General features: G+C 45.5%; 1 long non-coding RNA gene across 1 annotated transcript; it reads left to right on the top strand.

The window, feature by feature from the left end:
• Nucleotides 1–308: 308 nt before the first annotated feature.
• Nucleotides 309–9,788, top strand: LOC125940936 (uncharacterized). The gene is made up of 3 exons (XR_007464093.1): nt 309–434; nt 875–946; nt 9,652–9,788. It is a non-coding gene; the product is annotated as an uncharacterized LOC125940936 (long non-coding RNA).
• The last annotated feature ends 13,630 nt before the right edge of the window (nt 9,789–23,418 follow it).

Here is a 23,418-nt window from a genome sequence, read left to right as displayed (position 1 = left end):
CGCGTCCCCCGCGCGCTGGCTCTCACTATCTGCAGATTAGCGAGGCAGTCGGGCCACACTTCGCTCCGTTTGCAACGCACGGCACGAGACCAATTGTCAGCACACAAATATATCGGGAAATGAATATACGTATAGAGCTGCTCATAAATTTCGCATTAGGGAATACCGTAATCACAGGCGATTTTTTTCTTTTGCTCTACGAAAGAAACAAAGGTGTCAGCAGCACAGCAGGAGGCGTTGACGTAAACAGAAATTTCTCGAGGATACTGGTTTCACCTCAGCTTAAAAAAGCAACAGCTGTGAACGCGAGCATTAGGGAAAGTCAGGGCAATTGGACACGCAGTTGAAGCAACGATTATGGTGAAGGCGGTACTCTTGTCATGGTTGATCCTTATTTTGAAAGTGAATGCTTCTTTATCACAGGACGCCACTAGGTAAACATGATATCATTTATTCCATTATCTGCGATGAAAACGCTCTTCCTTCGTGACTGCCCTCGGTAAAGTTTGCATAGAAATTCGGTCGACCGCCTGTGCAATCGTTCGTTGTCGGATGGTAGAATACCGTTTCTCTGATAGAGACCATAAACGCCACAGATGACTTCATACGCGTCACTCCACTTCTTGAGGACATTCAGAAGGAGTGAGAGGCCTTGGTTTCTGTGGCACCCTGTATTCCGTTTAGATACTATTCTTTTTATTTACACTAGCTATTCATTGATTGCACTGGCTCGTAAAGCCTCTTATTGGTCATATGAGCCTCCGACATGTATACAGACGCGAAATTGCGTGTGTGGACATCACTTAAGGTATCAAGATATGCTTAGTGTTTTTATTGCCTGTGTTATTTTGGCTGAAAACTATTCTTTCTCCAGTATTTCATAACGAACAAGACAAAAAAGCAGACTTGAGCAACTCCTCCGGCTCAGAAGAAATTTACTGTAACAGTGGGTAGTTTTTCGACTTTTGCCAATGCTCCAAAGTTGGTGCAAAAATTATTGTGATCCTGAACATAACGATGACTGCCCTATGGTTAACGACGGTGGTGGTGATATGACGATGGCTAGAGATCGGAACTTTAGACATTCTGCCTACTTTTTCCGTACGCTGTTAATGCACCTATTTATCATGTAAGTCCGAACAATGCGTCTAATCTAGAAACATTTCACTGGCCGTTTTATTGGGCGAATATAAATGCTTATTTCAATGCTGGTGATCATATTGGTATGTCTGAGCTTTTTTTTGGGTTTTGTCCTAGCCTTATCTTGTTTATAATGTTATCACCCGCGGCGGGAAATGGCTGAAGGCAGCCGATTATTACCATAAAAACCTAACCGGTGTAAAGGCTTTTGTTAACAACATTGCGGCCGACGGGAGCGTGGTTGTGAGAAAGGCTCAAACTGCGCTACGTGCCGATACAGTTAAAGGTGTCTTAGCATACTCGTGCATTCCCTCCACGTCTTAAAGCGAAGGTATTAATTAGCCTCTAGTTGGTCGGGATTTCTCGTGGCGTGCTCGCCCAAAAACCGGCAGCTGGAAAATGGGCTTTAGTCTGAGTTTTCGGGTAACAGAATTAGGCTTTCTCGCATAGTCGAATTGCAATCCGATGCCATCATGTATGTAGGTTGTGTGTAAGTCGTACTTTACGCATTTTCTGACACAGATTACTTTGAGAAATTCAATCAATTTCAAAACGCACTTGCACCAGGCGGAGTGCCTATAAGTACGAGATGTATCATGCACTTCCGCACATGTGCGTGCGGGTTTGACGGACGGTGCCCACAATGTATCCGTCCTTGATGCATGGGCGCTCTGCTCATTGCATCTGTAGCACCGCGTGTGCTGCGACCATAATCAACATTATGGCAAACACTGTCCCACAGCAGTACTGCCACAAAAGCTGGAAAAGGGGTTGTGTTTGAGCATCCGCGCAACATAGCTGTGTTTTCTCGTATATCTGAATTGCAATTCGATGATCTCATGTATGTAGGTTGTGTGCAAGTGATGATTTCCAAATTTACTGACACATTTTACTTTGAGAAACTCAATTAGTTCAATAATGCACTTGCGTCAGGCTGAGGGCCTACAAGAATAAGGGTGGACCTCTAACGTCAGCTGGAAAAGGGCATTCTCTTTCAGTTTTCGCGTAACATAATTATGTTTTCTCGTAGATTCGTATTACAATCATGTCACAAAAGAGCGCGTAATCCAAGCGCGCGCCGAGTGTCGCGCAAGCCAGCGAAAGAACACGCCGGCCCCGCGGCAACTTCAACAGAGGGGGAGAGCGCATACGCCTCAAGAAACAACGCTCACAACGGCGCCGAAACGTCTGGAAGAGACTCGATGAAGCGACGCTATCCGGAGAGAGAGACAGAGAGAGAGCACACGCGCGTGCCGAGACACCTTCTCACCCAGCGAGTCGACAGACATTACTGCCGCGTGAGCATACACCAACAGGATGAGTCATCACCCTCTCTCGAGAATGCTCCGACAGCGACGGCCGAAGGAATGAGAAAAGACTCGAAGCTTCCCCAGGCTTTGGCCATGCTAAGAGATCACGACACCGATAAGAATGTTTGAGAACGCCTGTGGAAGCTATATAACCGCCGTGCGAGAATCGTTTAGGGGAATTCAGGAATTCAGAGTTCGAGAGTTCAGTCCGCACCGGTGAAGTGATGTAACGTGAAGACCGAGCGTCTGCGGAAGGAGATTCCCCGGCAAGCTAGTCGACGGGTTCATCGAGCGTCTGCATTTCCGGAAACCCGCCGTGGTTGCTCAGTGGTTATGGTGTTGGGCTGCTGAGCACGAGGTCGCGGGATCGAATCCCGGCCACGGCGGCCGCATTTCGATGGGGGCTAAATGCGAAAACACCCGTGTACTTACATTTAGGTGCACGTTAAAGAACCCCAGGTGGTCCAAATTTCCGGAGTCCCCCACTACGGCGTGCCTCATAATCAGGACTGGTTTTGGCACGTAAAACCCCATAATTCAATTGCATTTCCGGAAGAAGTTCTTTCTTGGAGATTTGCCCCGAGTTACGCCGAGATTGTCTGACTTCAAGACCAACACTGGTGAATACGATTGGACACTTAGTGTTCCTTTTTATTTTGTGTTTTACGTGTTGGACTCATAGTGCTTGTCGTTATTTTCTTGTGGTTCTTAATACCCATCTGATTTGTATTGTGTTGTCTAGCCTAAGTGTGCAAGTGTGTGTGTAACTGCCTTGTGTGAAGAATATATTTTGTTGTGTTTTGACAACTCTGGGCTCTGACTCGGTCTTTGGACAGCAACTGGCGTTCGCTGGCGCACCAGAGGGCCCACTCTTAATTGTCCTTGCTTTCGTGGGATTATTTTCGGAAGCTGCGGCTTTGGAATTTGGTCCGGCGTCTGCGCCTCGTTCACCAGGGACTGTGACAAATCCACAAATATCATGTCTGCGGCTTGTGTATACGTCACACATTACGCATTTTCTAACGCAATTTACTTTTAAACATCACCTTACTTAATACGGCACACGCGCTTGGCGGATGGCCTAGAAGAATGAAGATATATGCAGCCCTCCCGCACACGTGCGTGCGCTCTTGACATACGTCGCTTGTGGTGATGGTGTTTGTGTAACGTCGTCTAAAGTCATTTGCCGCCGGTGGTAGTTGTCTAACGTCGGCACCAGCACCGCTGTACATTCACTTTCACAAGGTGGAACGGAGGCGGATGTTTTTTAGCTCACATCGTTGAGCAACATTACTGATCAGGCACAGCTCTGACCTGGAATGTGGGGCTCACTTTAGGCGTCCAGGAATGGTTCGCCATCATCAACAATGGACCTGTTGCTGATAGACTTAGCTCAAAATTTCAATCTTTCTCGGATAAAAAATCCCAGGTTTTGGCTGCTGAAAGAACTGACATGTTCTGAGCAGCGAACATTCCGAAACACCTGAGGGCGCTGAATCGTCGAACGTCCCGAAGTGCCAATATGTGCAGCTAATTTCGATGGATGCTGAGCGTTCCTTTCTCGCAGGCAAGCAAACCAATACTCAGTTATAAATAGACGCTAAATGTAACCCGAAAATCTTGAGATGGTTCTTGTTTTTCACTGCTTTCCCCACTTTGTTCATGGCGCGTATTCACACTAAATTTCAGATAAATCTTGTAACCTTCGTAACTTGCCTTATTCTATTATATCTGCAAAATAAGCTGGGGCCGAATTCACAAAGCTTTTCGTCCATAAGTGCTTTTTGCGACTGGCCAATCGCGTTCGATATGATATCAAAGATGAATGGTACGTTTATTAGGAATTTATTCTTAGGAATTCCAGCGTAAGAGTTGTTTTTCGAACATGGGCGCTGAATTTCACAAAACAGGGGTTGAGTGAACTGTTTTCCTTAGAAAATCATAATTTATCCTCAGATGCACACCGGAAGTTGTTATTGATTGAGTATACATGGTGCCTAAAGCACAGTATTTGGTGCATATCTATGCCTTTATCGACAGCTTTAGTGCCTGCTATAGGCGCATAAAGCAGCATTTCTAGTCAGTAAACAGCCGGTCTCTAACAATGAAACATCAACGACGACGACGTTTATGATAGCATGATAATGATATAATGGCCACGACATAAAAACTACGACTATTGCATGGCGTTTTGCATTGGCCATGCCATAGTCGCAATGGAATGCAAGAGGAGAGATGTTAGTAGAATTCGCGGAAAGGAATAGGCTCCGAATAATGAATACTTTCTTCAGGAAGCGCAGCAGCAGGAAGTGGACCTGGAAAAGCCCTAATGGAGAAACAAGGAATGAAATAGATTTCATACTCTCTGCCGATCCAAGCAAAGTGCAGGATGTAGAAGTGTTAGGTAAGGTTAAGTGCAGTGACCATAGGTTAGTGAGGTCTAGGATTTCTCTCAATTTGAAGAGAGAAAGAGTGAAATTAGTCGAGAGGAAACCGGCCAACCTAGAGGCAGTAAGGGTAAAAGCAGACCAATTCAGGCTGGTGCTTGCAAACAAATATGCAGCTTTAGGAAAGGAAGATAAAGACAACATAGAGGTAATGAATGAAACCGTAACTAGGTTGATCTCAGAAGCAGCAATTGAAGCGGGAGGTAAGGCACCAAGGCAACCAGTAGGTATGCTCTCCCAAGAAACAAAGGAGCTTATAAAAGAACGACAAAATATGAAAGTGTCCTACTCAAGAGATCATATAGAATTCGCTGAACTGTCAGAACTGATCAACAAGAAGAAAGTAAGGGATATTCGAAATTATAACGTCGGAAAGATTGAGAAAGCCGTAAAATATGGACGCAGCATTAAATCAGTAAGAAGAAAGCTTGGCATAGGACAAGGCAAGATGTATGCACTGAAAGATTAGCATGGTAATATCATCAGCAATTTCGATGACATAGTAAAAGCAGCGGAAGAATTCTATACTGACCTGTACAGTGCCCAAAACAGCGAAGCTACTTTCATTCGAAATAGTGATGAACCGGATACAGAGGCTCCTTCTATAATTAGCGATGAAGTTAGAAGGGCCTTGAAAGACATGACCAGGGGAAAAGCTGCTGGATAAGATGGAATAACAGTAGATTTTATCAAAGTTGGAGGAGATATCATGCTTGAAAAGCTTGCAGCCCTTTAGACGCAATGCCTCACAACTTCAAGTGTACCAGAGAGCTGGAAGAACGCCACCATTATACTAATCTATAAGAAGAGATACGTTAAGGAATTGAAGAATTATAGACCCATTCGCTTGCTTTCAGTATTGTATAAGATATTCACCAAGATAATTTCCAATAGAATAAGGGCAACACTTGACTTCAGCCAACCAAGAGAACAGGCTGGCTTCAGGAAGGGATATCCTACGATGGGTCATATCTATGTCATCAATCAGGTAATCTAGAAATCTGCGGAGTACAATCAACCTCTCTATATGGCTTTCATAGATTATGAAAAGGCATTTGATTCGGTAGAGATACCAGCAATCATATAGGCATTGCGTAATGAAGGAGTACAGGAGGCATACATGAATATCTTATCAAATATCTACAAAGATTCCACAGGTACCTTGGTTCTCCACAAGAAAAGTAGAAAGTTACCTATCAAGAAAGGGGTCAGGCAAGGAGACACAATCTCTCCAATGCTATTCACTGCATGCTTAGAAGAGGTATTCAAGCTCTTAGACTGGGAAGGCTTAGGAGTGAGGATCACCGAGCGAATATCTCAGCAACCTTCGGTTTGCAGATGACATTGTCTTATTCAGCAAAAATGGAGACGAATTGCAGCAAATGATTGAGGACCTTAATCGAGAAAGTGTAAGAATTGGGTTGAAGATGAACACGCAGAATACAAAGATAATGTTCAATAGCCTGGCAATGGAACAAGAATTCAGGATTGCCAGTCAGCCTCCAGAGTCTGTAAAGGAGTACGTTTATCTAAGTCAATTACTCACAGGGGACCCTGATTATGAGAAGGAAATTCACAGAAGAATAAAATTGGGTTGGAGTGCATACGGCAGGCATTGCCAAATCCAGACTAGGAGCTTACCACTGTCGTTGAAAAGAAAAGTGTACAATCATTGCATTCTACCGGTGCTAACATATGGGGCAGACACAAAGAAGCTCGAGAACAAGTTAGGGACCGCACAATGAGCGACAGAACGATAAATGCTGCCTAACGTTAAGAGACAGGAAGAGAGCGGTGTGGATCAAAGAACAAACGGGGATAGCCGATATTCTAGTTGACATTAAGAGGAAAAAATGATGCTGGAAGGCCATGTAATGCGTAGGATGGATAACCGATGGACCATTAGGGTTACAGAATGGATACCAAGAGAAGGGAGGCGCAGTCGAGGTCGGCAGAAAACCAGGTGGGGTGATGAAGTTAGGAAACTTGCAGGCGCAAGTTGAAATACGCTAGCGCAAGACAGGGGTAATTGGAGATCGCAGGGAGAGGCCTTCGTCCTGCAGTGGACATAAAATATAGGCTGATGATGATGATGATGATGGCGTGGCGATGACAACGGCGAAGATAACAGCATGGCGACGATGACGATGATAAACTTGGCGCGACAGCGCAATGAGTCACGTCCAGTTTCAATCTCAAACGAAGGAACATGAGCACACTTATAAAACACAAATTAATAGGAAAGAGAGGTTGTTGATAATTGGCAAAATACCGGCGTTTCAGCGAACACATTCAAAAATTTTGAAAGGTTGCCTCTGGCAGATATCACAATTCTATTTCATGAGCTGGTGTACTCGAAGAGGTGGACATTACTTGCAAAAAAATTCAATGCCTAATCGACTAATTAAAAATTCACTAATTTAGTGTTTAACTAATTCCCTATAGTCCATATTACAATTAAAATTCTAGTCGGGAGTTCGCAAACGGATCCACTTGGAACGAATACTCAGGATCACACCAGTTTCGAGATATTAATTCCCGAACTTTGCGAAGAAATGCATCAGCGTTCCAGTTGCTTTCGTGCTTCAATGCATAACACGACGTTTTAGTAAGATGCCAGTTAATACTGTGTCCCGTCTTTTCATGTTGCTCTGCTACGGCGGTGGAAACCGTGTGTCATTTGCCTAAATCATTGCGGTGCTGCTGTAGCCTTCTTTTAAAGTTCCCCGTCTCGCCTACGCAACACGCCTGGCAGTCCTGGCAAGAAATTTTGTAGACGACGCCGGGATATTTTTCTTTTTCCAGGCGGTCTTTGACTCGGATGAGTTGTTTTAGCTTTCTTGAAGGGACGTGGCAGATTTCTACTTCGTAATCTTAGAAAATTCTTGACAGTGACTCGCTCACGTCTCGTGCAAAGTAGAGAGACGCGCGTTTTTTTGTTCTCATTGGCCTGACAGGGGCTTCAGCTGCACGCTTTTCTTCAGTCTTTATAAATTGGCCGGGGTAGCCATTCCTGAACAAGTCCTGCGTAACTCTCATCAGCTCAGCTCTGCGTGCGTCAGTAGTCGAGCACAATCGGAATGCACGGGTGAACAATGTCGAGGCAACAGATCGTTTATGTCCAAGGGGAGGGGCCGATTCAAAGTGCAGATATTTCCCTGGCAGCGAGCTTCAACGCTGACGCACTCCTGATGAAGCAGCCGAAGTCGACGGTGTTGTAGTGCGTCGGGCTTGATGGAGGAGACAATGGCTGGACGCCCTTGCGACGTTCGCCAACCGAGCTTGATGATGCGCGTGTGAACAGGTGGGAGCCTTCAGCAACCTTTGGCCAGGAACTCGGCAGGCCGCTACTCCCGCTCCTTCTTGACGGTCCCACCACGTCTGCCACACTCGCTGTTTCCCAGCTAACTCTCACGTGCCCTTCTGCCTTTCTTTTTTCTCTGCGCTGGACACGTGCACATGGCATCCATACACCGTAGCCGCTCGTCTTGGCACGTTATCGTCTTCGTCGTCCGCTTGTTCATTTCACCGACCACGATGCCCCGACATATGTCCACTCCACGCAAATCATCTCAGAAGAACAAGGGAAGGCAAGTGCTAACTTGGAACTGAAGTTTATTGTTAGCAAACAGCACACATACAAGACAACTAAGGTGCGCAAATCACAGCGTGAACATTTCTTCATTCTTTATTAGTCTACGCACCATGAACCAGCCATTGAATAGCAACAGTCCCAAATCCATGTGTATACAACAGGTAACCGCACCACCCCACGGCAGCGAACACGGAGGTTTCACCAAAGCGCGCACCATCTATGCTTTGCTAGAGAATGTCTGTCGTGTGCAGCAATGTGGGCCACCTTCAAATTTGGGGGTGGGAAAACCTAAATATTGGGATTGGGCGAGATTGAAATTTGGGGACGGGCCAACGCAAATGCGAGGACGGGCCAACTTGAAAGTTGGGGGGGGGGGGGGCAATTGTAATTTGGGGCTATGCTTACGCATGCTTAGAGAACTCCAGGGGAGTTTTTGCATACTTTTTTTCTTTACAGCGAAGACGGCGGCGAACACCAGCGAACATCAAAGCGACCAGAGGAGTAGGCCCATAACATAGTTGTAAATACCTGCCACGTGATCGTCATCTAAATGTGAAGTTCGGGAAGGATGATCGTCGTCTAAATGTGAAGAAATTCGAAAATTTATTGCGGCGGAATTTGTTTGGTCAAACTGTAATTAACGGCAAAGATGCAAGTCCGGTTGGCCGTGATAGACAGCGTGAGGTATGGTGATGTTATTCTTCTGTAGAATTCTAGGCAGAGGAGGGTACTCTTCATTAAGAACGGGTGGGGAAGACGATAGCTCGGTATATATTACTAGTGATGTGGGCGTTAATTGGGCGATGCGGGTGGGGCGTAAGCGGCTGAGATTTGCCACACGAGATTTCGAAAGAATAGGCTGCTCAAGAAGAAGGGTGCCAGTGGAGCTGTCAATTAATAATAGTCGAATGCGTGGAGAGAAAATCAGCCAATGAGCAATCATGGTGGAAAGAACAGTAGGAAAGCCGCAAATTCTGACTTGCGCATACACATGCCCATGACAGCAACAGCACCGCCATCCGTCACGCGGAGGACTAATGTTGATGCTAATAATGGTGCTGGGTTACGATATTGGTATACACTATGCATAAGTTTAAATGAATGTGTTCACTGTTCAAAGCCGAAATACCTGCAATATTATTTGCCTTTTTTTTCGCAGTGCGAAACCACCGGTGCCCCTAGCGGAGCTTTTGAAAAACAGTACTCCAAAAGATGTCGACTTTTTTAAGACAAAAGCTGGTGTCGAGGCGAAATCAGGATACATTACGGTTCAACCAGGAAGTCACCTGTTTTTTCTTTTGCTGAAATCACCACAGGTAAGACAGAAAGCTTTCTTAATGCAATGATGGGTCTTCTCTTCTAGAACTAATTTACAACCAAAATTCATTTAGAAAGTGCACCAACTTGTGCTGTGATACACCGAGTACTAAGACATTGCTACCTGTTGGCTGACTGACTGAATGCACTGCCCTGAAACTGTCCCTTTTCCTGCAACCTGCCTAATTATTTACATGTCAAAATACTGCTGATTGGCAGCCTTGCGTTAGGCCGAGGAGACTTGTGAATGTACAATGGAAAAACGGCAATGTTGGCTCTCATAGTCATTTTTATTGTTCTTACAGAAAAACTACACCACCATATGCATTAATTTTCTCGGTGTCAGGTATACTACATCCTGCAGCGCAAATTTTACTACCATCATTCGTTCATACCGTTAAGTCATGGCACCAGAGTACTGTTAAATTTCTTGAAAATTTTGTGATTATGATCTGAAAAATGAATGAAAGTTTGCTGAAAGTACCACCACAACTATTTCAGCTGGTATAACACCCAGGTAAACAGGAATTGCGTCACGAGCACCAGTTTCTTCTCTGGTGCTTGATAGCCCATGCTTCTGAAAAAAAAATGGAAAAAGACAATAAGCCTGCTGTTATGACAACGGTATTGCTGATGCTTGAGGGGCAGACGGCCATCCCGCTTGTCTGCAATGCGCTCAACGAGTGTACGATTTTCTCGGCAGACGCAAGAGGCAACTAGCACGATTTCCGTTTGCTGCTACAGTCTATATTATTCTAACAGATGTCATTTTCAGCCTCGTTTTTTTTTCTAATGACCATTTCCTTTTGCGTGTGTTGTTCATTTATTGAATAAAGACCAGCAGCGCATGTGTGTTTGCCAAAATTTTACCCTATTCCGTTATGACACGTGAGCCAGCATGCCAGAACCCGTGGCTACTGCGTTTCAGCAGGACATTAATAACAGGCAGTGAAATGTGCTTCGTTTTGCAATCTTATTAGCAACCTTTGTACATCAAGAGATACAATACACAAAAGAATATTGCAGACCTGAGTATCTCGCATCTACAGTACAAACTGCACATTCTGTAGGCGCATACACATAAAGCTTCTTACAATTTCTGAATGGCAAAAGTAATTTTTTTTGTACTTTGCATGAGGCGATCGTATACCAACGCAAATCGTTTGTCACAACAGTTATCTGCAATTACTCATGCAAAAAAATATCATTAGCAAGACCGGTTGAAAGGCTGACGACAGCACATTTCGCATACCCAAACCACAAATGAGGTGGATTGTCCGTGCTGAAGCTGTGGTGTGAACAAAAAATGGAAGTAATAAGTTTAAGCTTACACACAACGCAGTTGCAGGAGCAAATGTCAGCACTCTTTCCGCAAAACAGTGCATTCCTGTACGTAAACTAATATTATATCTTGTTGTGGGATTTATGGTAAAAATATGGTACAAACATTCAGGAATCCAAATTCTTATTTTACCTACTATTATATTGAAGTAACAGGTTTGTTATTACTGCTTTTTTAGCAGCTGTCTGAAAACACTGATCAGTTTATCACAGCTAAGATATCATGATCCCTGAATTTCTTAATCACTTGTCAATAAGGAACTGACGGATTAGTTAGTTCAATATTTTTGTATAATTCTAGACTTCCTTGTTCTGCAGAATGTCTATTACTCGAAGACGACCTTCCAAAAGTTGTAAGCCACTGGTGAACCGTCTATGAGCATTTACTCTTGAAGAATTTGTTTTGCACAGGGGGAGCAATATATTACTGTGCGTGGCTAGCTAAGGGCCGACGTAAGCACCTTCGCACTTATTGCGCGCCAGCGCGACTTGACACGGACGCAAATTCGCTCGTTCTGAACAATACCTACTCGTCTGCTTAGTTCTCAGTTAACAACTGCGAACATCGCACACCGCAGATAAATATTCGATAAAGAACAGACAAGCAGGCGTTTTTTTTTCGTTTTTTATTCTTTTTTTGTGACACGCAACATTTCGCTGCGGCAAGTAAAATGCACCAGGCGCCGTAGCAGACAACGCGAAGAAAACAGCGCTTGCAGTGCTGGCTGCACTAGCGCAGCGCTCCTTAAGATGGTTTCCGCACCCTGTGAAGCTCTAGGTGACTTGAAATCTCTAAAAAATTTAATTATGGGGTTTTACATGCCAAAACCCCGATCCGTTTATGAGGGACGCCGTGGTGGGGGACTCCGGAAACTTGGACCACCTGGGGTTCTTTAACGGGTACCTAAATCTAAGCACATGGGTGTTTTCGCACTTCGCCCCCATCGAGATGCGGCCGCCGTGGCCGCGATTCGATCCCGCGACCTCGTGCTCAGCAGCCCAACACCATAGCCACTGAGCAACCACGGCGGGTGCTACGTCTAACCAAGAACAGTCAAGCACAATGCTCTCTAACATAACCCCCTAGTTCATGCAAGCAGCAAGATTTCAAGCGTCTTCAGCAAAGATCAATTATAAGTTTTTGTTCCATAAAGCGAACAGCAGTCACCGAGATATAATCAAATGCAATTTCCGCCAACGGGTCAGCTAGCACTCACTCGTCTCAGGAGCTGCCGTCGATAGGTAGCTTCAACATATTTACACACCACAGAGAAAATGTACACCATAGGATTACCCTTCCTTTCGACTTATGGCTGTATCGATATGGTTAGCGGATATTCGCTACATAACGACTGCATAAAAAGCGTGCTTACCTTTCATTCTCTTGGAAGCGGAAAAAAGTTGCAGTGGCTTAGCTCGGCTATGCCAGGATATACGTAGCGTTAGCAAAGGTTCAGCTGATTATTCTTAGCTTTCCTGGTTGTCTCCTACGCTCAACCGCTAATTGCCAGGCAACTACTTCGGGATCCGATGAGTCAAGCTTCTCCGTTCTTCTGCGCTGTTGAGCAGCATTTGCGCTCTCCTTCTCCATGGCTATACCACACTGGCAAACGCCAGTCAGAAGCGCAGCGGCTCCAGCGCAGTGTCAGACGGCGACTGCACAGCGAGCGAGCGCCGGCGCCAGTGCGTCTACCACGGCTACGACGTCACTCCTCTGGAATGCGCAGACCGGCGGCGGTGAGTCGCGCGCGGCGGCCGCGGAGTGCGCGAGAGGTGCCGGCTCCGGTGCGCAAGCCGTGTGACATCACTGATCCTTGCGCATGCGCAGCACGGCTCTTGTTGTGCCGCGCGAAACGGGCTTGGCTAGGCCAGTGTAGCTAACGCTACAAAAAATGGGACCTGCTGTCCCTTCCCGTGTTGGTCCATCACAGAGCCGCGCAGAACGTCTTGTGGCCGTTCTTTTGTTTTTTATACATCGCTGGAGCACTGGTCGATACAGGAACAAAAATGTCGAAGCGCACAGTAGAAGGCAAAGGCGTGCACGTGTGCAGAGAGCGCCAGGAGCAGGCGAATGGAATGGAAGCCGAAGCGATAAGAGAGATAGCGCCGGCCGTTGGCGCAACAAGTGAAGCGAAGATATACCATGAGAAAAAGAAAACAGCCCAAACACATTTTATTTCTACACATAATTGCATAATTTCTTGCATCATAGGCTGAAAAGATAGAGTCACATATGCAAAAGTGACTGAATTTTCCTTTGGCTACCAGTGTGATGGCGACGTTTATTGCCAATACCTGAACTAGCCCCACTGTCCACCCACTGGTATACCACTAGCTAGGGACACCAAATCCTTCAACCTGTTCTGCAAACGTGTCAAATAAATGCCTTGCTCGTACACACACATTCCCCACGCACTTGACTTCTCTCTATTCCTAAAACGCACTTTGAATCCCGATCCGATCGGAATGGAGCCGTCACAGACGAGAATCAAGCCCGTGTGCATATAGCAGTAGAACGCTATAGTCATACGTAAAGAATGCGCCGTTGTTTTTACTGGAATTTTTGCCGGCAGCATAGGCTACTAACTATTTCCCGTAAAACGTATAGGCGTCCCTAATTTCATTCCGCAGCACTGCAATAGCGCGCCGCCACATTTACAGGAATTTCCCGTAAAATATACAGACGGCTGTAATTTCGTTTCATGGCACCGCATAGACACGCCGTCATATTTAGAGCAATTGGCCGTAAAAAATACAGGCTTTTCTAATTTCATTGCGCGGCGCCATGACGACATGCCGTCATATTTACAAATATTTAATCAGTGCTTCTGTAAATTGTCGAACTGTGCTTTTCAATAAAGTGAACGTGCTGAATTTTTATTCATCATTATTAGAGTGCCCCGTTTGCACTCTAAGACACATGACACATGCACATGCAGGAAGCAGTGTAAACAAATTCACGAGGGAAATGACAGAAAATATAACGAGTAAGTGCAATTCTTTGATGCTGGGCTACAGTGCACCAACCAATGCCAATACCTCTGATTGGGAAACTATGTCCGAGTATTCATATAAAATTATGTATAATTTGTCTACAAATAAACCTGAACCATGAAATACCAAATTGCCTTAGATTATTGTTCATTCTTGGCAGTAATTTTACATTTTTTCTACAGTATACTACAGTATACACAAGAGCAACATATCACAGCAAGTTTTTGTATATGATCCCTACATGCTAACTGCAGTGAAAGCATGAACAAACACCTTATTATGAGATACTGACAATGGACGTTTGCATTAACAGAAATGCTGCTGAGTGAGAGCATAGTGAAAGCATAGTGAGAGCATAGAAAGTTACTGGTTTATTGCACAAAACAAGGGTCTGGCAGTGTTGATTGAAAAGACAGGCATTTGAGGCTACAGTTTCGATATTTGTGAATACGCTGCAGGATGACAGGATGTTTGAGCTGCGGTGCAGAAAATGTACACAGAATATAGTTTCTGGGACATGAAAATGTTTGCGCAGTGCCACTCTCACTAGGCCACAATTCATTTTAGTCTTGACACTTGAAGAAAGATGCTTGAGGTAGAAAAAAATATCGTACCAAAGTGGCCCTGTCGACTTCTATGATTCGATGCTCAGGGTTTATCACTTCTTTACGACCCAGTGGTATTAGTGTTGATCTTGTTCCTTCACTTGAGTTCATCCCAAGCAGTGCTCAGGAAGGTGGTAAACCAAATGGAAAAGAAACTTGAAGCCAGAGTTCTTAATCTTGTGAAACAGGCTACAATACGGTAAGATTTCAGCTCTTGCAGACCAAGCACGATGAAAGAGAGCAACGCGTATGAAAGGCACAACAATTCATTGACAAAATACTAACAGGAGACGCGGCGAAGAATACCCTGACTTGATAAACAGTGTTGCTTTGAACACTTGGTTAAATTAGAGCGAGATACCTTGTTTAATTCCTATTGATACAGTGAAATTGATATTTCTGACAATACGAACAAAATTACAAGTTCCCTTCAGTGGCAAACATTTTCAATAGCATAGGCGTTTTATCGTCGTTTCCGCCAGCTCGATCATAATAACTGCATTCTGCAGAACTGCAATAATAACTGTGATAACTGCATTCTTGAATTTCGTTTCTGCGAATGCGAAAAATATGACCCCGTCAGTTCAGCATACGCCACAATTTCGCTAGAGAAGGAAGCAGAAGTGCAAGGTATTTATAGGTGGAATTACAGCTCTCGCTATCGAAATGACGAGCATATCTCAAAAGTGTTTCTGCTTGAAATTGGCAAGTTCCCGTGATGTTGCCCCACGTGACACGAACGACAAATAAACGAAATCATGGATGCATGCTGCGAGCTACATACAGCGAAGGAACGGGGAGAGAGTTCACGTGCTGGCGCAGTATAACACAACCTTAAAGAAAATTAAGAAAAGCGTCACACAAAACCCTTGCGCTCTTCCATGCGTACAGTCAATAACACAGTATGAAGTCAGATAACGCCTCCCTCGCCAGCAACGATGCTCTCGAAGCACGCAACACGAATGCCCAGTTAAACGAGCATGTGCGCTGTACTACGAATGCGAAGTATACAGCTGTTAAATTCATTAGCGCCAAGGTTTTTTACAGTGAAACTGTCTACCTCTAGCGCTCGTATGCATCCCCCGCATGCTTTCCAAGTGGGGGGGGAGGGTACCCTGGCCGGCTTACGTCCGTATCCCGGCGCGTGGACAGGAATGCCTGGGCCCACCCGCGGCGGAGGTAAAGCAGGCTTCAAGCACTCCGCCAACTTCCAAAAATAAGTTTAATATCTTGGGTCCAAATACAACCACATAAATTCCGTGTTGTAAGAGAAACACTATATATAAGTGCACTTAGTGTAGCAAGTTGGCCTTCAAGCACTGTGTTTGTTTTAAATCCCGTTTGACGAATAATGAGAGGGGGAATGCGTGTGGCCATGGCGTCTGTGCACGTGGCCTGCGCTTCTGGGGTTATAACGCCACGCGCGGCGGGTGTGCCGGCGCGGCTGCAGCAGCGGTTACGGAAGATGCGTGGGAGGTGCGGTGCTTGTGTCGGCATAGTTTCGTGCCTATCAAAAATGTATGATTTCGTAATGTGTGGAGCCCATGTATACGCAGCCAATGTATGCAGCCTAAACATCTTCACTGGTAATCTGTCCCCATATGAATGTTGCGGCCCCACGAAGCTTTAGCTAAGCGCCACTCTCAAATCACCATCAGACTCGAAGCGCAGTAACCAAACTGTAGCTGCTCGGCAGACGCAGAAGACACAATCCCACGTCAAGTCAAGAGGTGAAACAATATAAATTTCTTGTCGACACTGCTTGCACGCCCAGTCGCTCAGTTTTTTCACCCAAGAGCAAACCCTGCAGGACGCTTCTTGCATCATCCACTACAGCTGAGCCTAGGCTTGTCATGGAAGGCAGAGGGAAAACTGCGCATGCGCGTTGTGCGGGCCCCTACAATTTTTTGCAACAGGCTTTTGCTTAGTGCTTTCGCTCGTCTTTTCTTTTGCCCTCTTCAGACAGTGCGCATGCGCGTGGCTTGATAAACGTAGTCTCGCCGTTTTCTCGGAGTACAGGTATAGCAACGTAATTTTTACAGGAAACGATACATGAAAAAATTTGTGGGGCCGCAACATTCATAGGAGGACGGTTTACCAGCGAAGCTGTTTAGGCGGCATACATGGGCTATATACGTTATGAAATCATACATTTTTCCCATACGGCACCACACTACGCCGGCACAAGCACCGTCGTGGTCACCGTAACTCCCATGCATCTGCCGCAACCGCTGCTGCAGCCGTGCCGGCACCTCCAACGAGCGCGACGCTATAACCACAGAAGCGCAGGCCACGTGCACAGGCGCCATCGCCACACTATTTCCCCCTCTGCCCCTACGTACCCGTCTTCATTGCTACAGCGCTGCCGCGGAGTCGTGCTCCCTCAAGGACTGCAGAAGATAGCGCCAACCTTTGTATTCTTCATACAGAACCACTTCTCTCTCTGTCGCCATGCTCTTTCTCCCTCTCCCCTACCCGTCTCCATTGCTGTAGCGCCATCGACGCACTCTTTCTCTTTTTTCCTTACCCGTCTCTATCCCTGTCCACCCACCGTGATACGGACGTGTCAAGGTGGGTGGACAGGTCCGGGAACGCATGCAGGGGATGTGGAACGCATGTGGGAACGCATGCAGGGGATGCATACGGGGGCAAGAGGTTAACAGCTTAGCTGTAAAAACGGGCACTTTTAACAGCGAAGCTGTTTAAACCAGCCGTAAAAAGTGCGCGTTTCACGAAATTACCATCACCAGCATTGGCTAGAGCATCGTCGTCTTCTTCCGCAGCTGGCTCGTTGGGGCCCCTCGGTTAGCGCTCTAACTCGTGCTCGGCACCCACTCGTGCCACTGCTCCCGCGTTCGTCGTCATCGTCTTCCACAGCTGGCTGCGTGGCCGCTAATCATTCCAGCGTGCAATTTCACTTCTCTTCTGTCGTCGTAAAGGGGAAGCAAAGCTTGCACTAGGCCGCACAAAGCTCGAGTCACAACGAAGCTGGCCGATCGATTGCGTCTCCTGGTAGTAGCTAGGTTGAACTTGGCTATGTTGAGGTTGGGAAATTGGTTGTATCTAGGTTGAACTTCGTAGCAGCTGGGTTCGGCCTTGGCTATGCCTGAGTTGAACTTGGTTATGCCAGGCATCTCTTAGATTATGACGCAATCGATCAGCCAGCTTCACTGTGTCTCGAGCTTTGCGTGGCCGAGTGCAAGCTCTGCCGTGTATTTTTTCTTTTTTTTTTTGCTTTTTACAGTGCATCGAGCCACTGCGCCGGAAGTTGTTTCCCGGTTCGGTGTCGAGGCTGCCCTATAAAACCGACACAAGCCAGGATCAGGCTTAGCAGTAAAGTGAGCACAAGAAACTGATGGTGTGTAGGTCAAGAACGAAAGTTCATGGACGGCTACGTAGAGGTCATTTAACGGACAGGGTGCCCCAGATATCATGTACCAAACTTCAAATAAAGGCGGAATGTTCTAACCGATAAAGACCAAGCGCCCACTCTTTCGAGTTTTGCTTGGAAACCACCCTCACATCCAAATAGGTTATGAAATGTTTTAGCTAAGTTGTTATCGTTGTTTTATAATTGTCAATGTGTCACTTAGAGGCCTGTAGAGAATCATTGTGCACGTCAAAATGAGTTGCTTCTTCTGTTACTGCGTCGAGCGGCGACAATAACAGCCTGCGTGATCCTTTTATATGACGCATCAACAGCTTCCGGCGATTATTGCGCATCAACATTGAGGAAACACTCAGCAGCGATCCTGAAAGTACTTCAAATCTAGACACAAAAGTATCGCTTTGAAGTAATAACCTTCAACGAATTGAAATACCGTCTTCACCAGACACAGAAAACGACTCTCCTCCAGGCTTTTAAACTGCAAAAAGGGAAACATGAATCTGATGTGCAGTGCCGCGTTCTCTACCAAGAGCCCGTGTTCAGAAACGTTCTCAAAAACAATGTCTTTCTTAACGAGCTAGCCCCAATTTTCCGCGTCGGGTATGCGGGTTTCTAGCCTCTTTCTGGGGCAGATCCCGAAGATAGTACAGCCTGAAAATGGGTGCCGATCGTGAAGGTAGTGCCGTCTAAAAAAGTGTGCCGATCCTGAAGATAGCGAAGGCAAAAGTGAATGCAAAAAATTGAAGCAGTCCAACGCTTCTTTTCTCTGACGCGAGGGATGACGCGATAGAGTGCCGTGCACAGTGACTCCGCCCCATTCTCACCTATGTCTTACTCCGGAAGACATGGTTCTTGATCAACCTCCCCTAGACGTTGAATCACCTTCCAACTTTATACGTAAGTAGCCTCGAGCATTGACCACTGGTCACTCTCTCATTATCACGCTGATTAGAAGGGAATGGCTGGTCGACGAACGTACAGCGGCCGATTAGAAACGCCTTTGGGATGAGAAACGTGTAAATATACGGAAGCTTATTATTACAGCGAAGCTGTTAGTCTCTAGTTGGTTGGGATATCTTGTGGGCTCGTTCTGTGCTTACCCGAGAACAGTACCGATACCTAGCGGCCACGGCCACAGGGCAGACCTCAAATGGCAGCTGGAAAAGGGCTTTGTTTTTCAGTTTGAACGTACCATAAATACGTTTTCTCGTATATTTGAATTACAATCCGTAGCTATGTGTGCAAGTCATACTTTACGAATTATTTGTCGCAATTGGCTTTGGCAAATTTAATTATTTCAATCAGGCACTTGCTCTTGGAGGAGGGCCTTAAAGATTCAGGGTGTATGTTGCACTTCCGCACACGTGTGCGCGCCCGTGACGTACGTCGCTTGCGGTGGCGATGGTGCTTGTGTAGCGTCGCCAACACCTTCGCTGTGCATCCACTTTCACAGATTGAAATGGATGCAGATTTTTTATTGTACTAGCTGCTTTTAAAACAACGTATTATTTAAGCTGCGGCATAAGAAATGTCAAAAAGATACCTTCTTTTCCTCTTTACGTATGTCTCGTACACATTATCGTCTACTCGAGGTCGGAGGAGAGTGTACACCCGTGAGCAAAAGTATACGGACGAGGCATTACGCGAAGAGCAGATTTTTTCAGCTGCCGGCGAATGAAACTTAAGATTGAGGACTGCAGTCCAAACTTGGCATTGCGAACTTTCCAGTGTACTCGTCACTTTCAGTTTAGGCGGGTTAATAACGAAGAAATTCAGTTTTTTCGGCGACCATGTCGTCCGTATACTTTTGCTCACGGGTGTACATTGCAACGAGCTTCGAGCAGAAACATTGACGTCAAAAGTGTGGTGCTGGCAGTTACGCAAGAAACGCGCAACTTAAACATATAGCTCCGGAGGGACATGTCGAGCCCGAAAGTGTGAATAGAATCGGTCTGAAGAAAAGTGCGCGATACTGGCGAGTACAAAAGAGACTATTGTCATAAAAGAGTTCTAGAACCTTCTTTCACACTTTAGTGACATTTTTCGAAAAAGAAGCTATGCCAACAGAGAGAGAGTGTGTGTGCGGTGTGAACTTTAATAAGAAATGAGCTGAGAGGTATACCTCAACCACTATATTTGCTCAGCATTGGGGTAGGAGAAAAGGGAACAAATGATTCCTTGTACACAAACTATGTGCACGTGCAAAACTATGTGCCTCTGTGTTTTTTTCCCCAGCGGTTGTGGTTGGTACGAACAATTTGAGCGAAACTGCCGTTTTAGAAAAACAGCAGTAGCCGGCTCTACACACAGGCATCAATCTCTTCTTAAATAGTGCATATACTCGTGTAATGGCCGCAGGTTTTTTCCGAGATTTGGGGTGAAAATTGGGGGTGAGGTCATTACACGGAGAAAAAGAAAGAACACTCTTTGTTCGTAAATATTTTCGGTGGTACTTGCCTTTATTGAGCTACAATACTCGCTTGTACTGTCTCTGGGTATTGGCTATTCCCGTAGCGCGTCACCTGCTAGGCTGGAATAAATAGTGACGACCCACAGACCAGCGACGGCAGCGTCTCGGAGGATGTGCTTTTGCTACCTGGAGGCGCCGAAAACTCGGCACAACTGCCTTGTTTTGCCACCGATAAAAAACAAAAGAAAACTTCGGATTTCTTGCATCACAACAACAGATGACACTGCCCACCTTCTCAAAAATCAAGGGCGTGGCTTATACACAGGTAACATTAAAATATATTTTGGGGGAATTTTTTATAAATTTCTCGGTGCAGCTTTTACGTGGGTGCGGCCATTACATAAGTATATATAGTCCTTGCAAGAAAACGCGAGGGAAAAGTTTTAAGCTGATACTGATAAGAAGGGAAAAGTAGACACGCACGAATAAACAAACACTGGAAGCACATGCTACAGTTGCACACATCCTGTTCCCTTGCACTAAGAAAACGCCACAATGACGTTTATAACTTGATACGCAGCGTACTTTTCGGCCATGTACAAATACGTGCCAACGATCCGGTCAATATCAATCTCGCAAGTAGATACAGGTTCATTTAACAAAGCACGTCGTCGATTGTCTCCCGCACAGTGGAGTTCCAGAAGTCTGGGCTCTACGCAAGGCCAATAAGATGACGTTATTGTTCAGTAAAGGCTACGCCAAGTCAGTTTATTCTGTATCAAAGTACGGGGAATAGGAAATCAAGGGGGTGGTTACGGTGGTCTCGCTGGGACGAATAGCTTTCCTTATAAGCGCAATGTGCTGCTTCTCTTGGCAAACGTTGCCCATAAATGAAATGATTCACCAAACATGGCAACAGTTCACACTTGCAACACCGCTTTACTTATGGTGATGGTAAGAGTATATCATAAATTGTTAATTTCGAAAACCTGGTGCATCGATATTGAAATACAAATACAAACAACAAGCATTTCTTTTACAGAATAAATCAGATGCACCACTGATACTTTGGCTCGAAGGAGGCCCTGGAAAGTCTGGCCTTGATAGTCAATTCCTTAAGAATGGTCCAATTGGCATCGACGCTGAAGGAAAACTTTACAACAGAAGCTCCACATTCCTGAACTTTTCGGACATATTGTACGTGGACTACCCTGCAGGTGGTGGTTTGAGCATTATTGAAAACGGAGACGTCCTGTCAACGTCACTTGATAATGTGACCGAAGACTTATTGACGTTTTTAAAAAAGTTCTACAAACTCTTCAATGAGTACCGAAACAGAAGGTTGTACCTGGTAGGACAGAGTTACGGAGGTAAGAAAAAAAAGCGTATTGCAAAGGCATGGCGAAATATGCAGCGCGCTATATTGTTTTCAACCTTATCTGTGCAAGAATTTTGGCTGGAACTCAACGCTTTCTTGATGGTGCTTTCATTTCCGGCAGGTGAGGTGGATCTGCTTCAAACCGCCGTGGTTGCTCAGTGGCTATGGTGTTGGGCTGCTGAGCACGAGGTCGCGGGATCGAATCCCGGCCACGGCGGCTGCATTTCGATGGGGGCGAAATGCGAAAACGCCCGTGTACTTAGATTTAGGTACACGTTAAAGAACCCCAGGTGGTCCAAATTTCCGGAGTCCCCCACTACGGCGTGCCTCATAATCAGAACTGGTTTTGGCACGTAAAACCCCATATTTTTTTTTGGATCTGCTTCATGAGGACTACATTTACAAGTACATAGTCAGAGGCCTAAATATTTACTGCTGCGTCCGTGTCAATGCAGGTTGTGGACCTCATACACGATTGCCAACACGCATTCTCGGACGCATTAAATAGAAACACACAAAAAAAGTTGGCTAAGGTGGCATAGAAGCGAAAGGCGAATGGTGACGAAATGGTCGCGTCAGGTCCCTGTGATGCCACAGCTAGCTATAAATCTCAGCTGATCTGGCTTGTTGATTTGTACTACCTGAAATATGTTATGCTTAGTAACACATTATGTTCGAACTCAAAATTTTTCATATTTTCTTGCCAAAAAAGGCAGAAATTGAACGAGATCATTAGACGGTATGTGAGGTCATCATGAAGCAGCGGCGCCGCCGGTTTGGCACAAAGCTTAGGAAGAAAACGCAATTTTTCTCGCTAATAATTAGACTTTTTTCTGTGCAAAAACGCAGAAAACGTTTGATAGCAGTAATCTCCAGCAAATGTCAGCAAACTCATTTATGAGTGGACTCCCTCAAAATCACTCAGACTCAGATCGTCCGTGTATCTGAGACTGAGTGAACAGACTGAGAGAGTAAAGATATGGGTTAGTTGGTACATTTTCGTTGTAAAAGAGCGCAAACAGACGCACACAGAACATATGCATACAGTATTCCAAGTATTCCTAAGCATTCTTCTGGTTTACGAAGTATTGTGGTGTATAGGCATTTTGTGTCCGCTTGTTTGAGCTCTCTTACTATACACCCGGCTGAGTAGAATTTTGTGTGCGAATGAATTCGAGTGAGCCCTAAAGAAAAATATATTCTGTGAGTCAGTGTCAGTCAGTTCAATAATGTCAGTCAGGTTTTCAATAGATTAGTATACCCCCATAGCCCGCCCATCCGAAACTATATGGGGAATGCACAGTGAATATGGGACTTACATTTAGTGTAAAGAAATGAGGCTTCATGATGTTTAATGATACGGTGGTCAGGTAGTGTCAATATAGCGAATTGAGATACCAAGGGTAGCCGAGTACAAATAACTACGGATATGGATCAAAAAGGGTAATAGGTACATACAACAACATCAGGTATGAATCAAAGCGATAGGCAAG

This window comes from Dermacentor silvarum, chromosome 10 (assembly GCF_013339745.2).
Source record: "Dermacentor silvarum isolate Dsil-2018 chromosome 10, BIME_Dsil_1.4, whole genome shotgun sequence".
NCBI lineage: Eukaryota > Metazoa > Arthropoda > Arachnida > Ixodida > Ixodidae > Dermacentor > Dermacentor silvarum.
This window is presented reverse-complemented; position numbering and strand designations above follow the sequence as displayed.